Source organism: Pyrgilauda ruficollis, unplaced genomic scaffold, assembly GCF_017590135.1.
Source record: "Pyrgilauda ruficollis isolate IOZ18807 unplaced genomic scaffold, ASM1759013v1 scaffold39, whole genome shotgun sequence".
In the NCBI taxonomy this organism is placed as follows: domain Eukaryota; kingdom Metazoa; phylum Chordata; class Aves; order Passeriformes; family Passeridae; genus Pyrgilauda; species Pyrgilauda ruficollis.
In genome coordinates this window covers 6399604-6402452 of record NW_024525378.1, presented here as the reverse complement: position 1 = coordinate 6402452, position 2849 = coordinate 6399604, and positions in this window count along the sequence as shown.

Genomic DNA, 2849 nt, shown 5'->3' with positions numbered 1-2849 from the left:
CTTTCCTTTCACAGCCCCCACACACTAAATATTATCTAGTGCTCTCTGTACAAAAATATTTTGTAGTTTGCTCTGAGATTTCCTTTGTGTCTTTTTTTTTTGTTTGTTTGTTTTGTTTTGTTTTTTGTACAGCAGCCCCTGGGGCACAAACCCAGCAGCAAGAAATTGAGGGACACAACATTAATCTCAGATGTGAAATATTTTGCTTTGAGTAACCTGTCCCTGTGAAACAATCTAATTATGCAGGATTTTAGTCATTAAGTCAGACCCCAAGATAGTATTTACTGGTTTGTTCTTTTTCATCTTCTGTGTCCCATGGCAGATAAATAAGATGCAGCAGCATGACTTCAGCCTTGACAATACTTTTCTAAGACAGGAATCTTTTGTGCCCTATTCCATGTACAATGTAGTGAAGTGTAGGGATGGGATAAAGTGGCTGCCTGTCACAGTAGCAGTTGTATTTTCACAGCCAAATTCTGCCCTCAATTATCCATCTTGCAGTTCTGCCAAAGCAAATGGAGTGTGAAATGTCAGAACTCAGCTCATCATTGTTAAGCTATAAAAATCACTTGTTTATCTCGGTCTTATCACCCTGGTAAATTAATATGAACTTTAGGTTTTATTGCCCAGCAGTAGAGAGTCATGATCTAGGCATTGCCCGTGCTCAGCTGGCATTTCCCTAGTGAAATGTCTGCCTTAACAGGGCAGCAGGTTCTTCTGAAAAGCTTACTGTGACTGGTGTTGGGGTTGGGAATCTGGCACATTTCCCCCATTCCCAGGGTGTGGGGTGGGAGGTGTGGTGCAGGAGGCTCCGTTAGAGCAGCTCTGGTTGTTCAGATCAGAGAGATGCCTCTGGCAGCCTGTGTGTGGATCCTGTGACGAGGAGGATGGACACAGCTCAGCTGAGGTGATGCTGCCCCTTCCCCAGCAAGATGATTCCTTGGTTTTCAGCCCTGTAAGGCTAAGGACCATAACCCTGGGGGTTGTTGCCTTGTGGGTTCCATCTGCTGATGGATAGACCTGCCTTAAGTGCTGCCCTGAGCTGCTGCACATCCTTCCACTGTGTCCATTCTCCTGCTGCCATTCTGGGCTGGGGAGTGTGAGCTGTTTGCACAGAGCCTCCTGTTCTGAGGAAGAGGCTGGATTTGGATTCCTTTCGTCTCCCAGTGACAAAACCTTTGACAAAACTATGCCACACCCCACCCAGACTCTCATTCCCTGCATGATAGTTAGATTGAGAAGGAAATTAATCAATGAGGCCATCAGACAAGAATCAAAGCAGAAATATAAAAATATCCGGAGTGGCCATCCTGCAATGAAGCGGCGCCTCACTTTTTCCAAGGGGGGAAATTAATTTTCATGCTAAACACGGATCGTTTGTTTCTCCGGTGATCGTGATACATTATCTCAGCGCCTTCTTTCGCTGGACCCTCCCTGCCCAGCGCGGCTGCGGGCGGCCCGGCGTGCGGGCGATTGGCGTCTGTCCCAGGTGCTGAAGCCCTCGCGGCCCTTCCCTGCAGCGGCAGCCGCCACCAGGTGTGTTTTAAAAGCGATGGAGCCCCTCTGTCCCAAGAAGTCCCCCTGTGCCGGTGTGCCGTGCCAAGCCTGGCACTGATACCAGCGGTTAGCCCACGGCACAGGGGCGTGTGTAGGACACTACCTGGAATTAACCCTCGCCCCGTGCCCACCTCCGGGGAGGATTCCCTGGTAGCAGCAGTGGAACCATCGGGAAAGTCATGCTGGCTCACTGCCACGGTCCCAGATCTGGCAGAGGTGCCTGGTAGTGCCACTTCAGTACAGCGTGGAGGGTCCTGAACAGTCCTGGAAGGATGCAACCATCATCCTTCCTGCTGCTGCCACCCTCCAGCAAAAGGTTTCCAGAACGGGGGGGATGTTCTGGCCAGGGTCGGGACAGAGCCCTTAGAGCTGAGGGAGAGGAGTGCTCTGGAAGGGGTTTCTGTACCCTCTGAGCATCTGCTAAACCGTGACCAAAAGAAAACCGCTCAAAAAAGGCAATGTAGGCTTGGCACAAAGTTTATTGCCCCGTCCCCCCCTGCCGTGGCGGGCATGAGGGCAGCCTGGTGGTGTGGCTGCTGAACGCCGGCCCGGAGACTCAGGAAACGCTTGGGCGCCGGTCCCGGCTTCAGCTTCTCCATCTGCTCCAGAAATCTGTGAAAGAAGCGCAGAGAAATCTGTGAAAGAAGCTGCAGGGAAGCAGCTGCGACGCTTTCAGCCGGCGGCAGCTCCCGGCGGCTGCCCCGGCACCCGCGGGCTCTGTGCTGGTCGCATCCAGCCCGCTCTGCGCCCCGCTCCTCTCCATCCCCGTCCCAAAGCAGCAGCACAAGAGTCTCCGTCTGAGGGAGGACAGGAGGCTCCTCCACTGGCTCTGTCCCTCCGCTGCCTGGGGAGCTCTGAGGCCAGGAGCGGAGCCCCCGCCCGGCCGCTCTCCTGCCCCGGGAGCTCCCACTCGGAGCAGCCGTCCTCAGCCCCGGCTCGGCTCCCAGGCTCGCTTCCCCTTCCTCTTCCCGGAGCTGCCGCAGCGACCGCAGGAGGTCCTGGAGAAGAGAGGAAGGATTGAGAGCTCCGCTTCTACCACCTGGCCCCGGCGGGCTGGGTGCGGGTGGGAGCCCCGGCCGCGGTACCCGCGGGGAGCGCAGCCCCGCACTGCCCCGCGCCGGCCGCCTGCGCCTCCGCCCGCGGCAGAGCGAGCAGCAGCAGAGAGCCGGGAACTGCACCCTGTCCCTACCCCTATCCCTGAACCTATTCCCGTCCCTATCCCTCTCCCTATTCCTATCCCTATCCTTATATCCAGCCCTTTCTCTTTCCCTATCCCTATCATCTCGAGACTG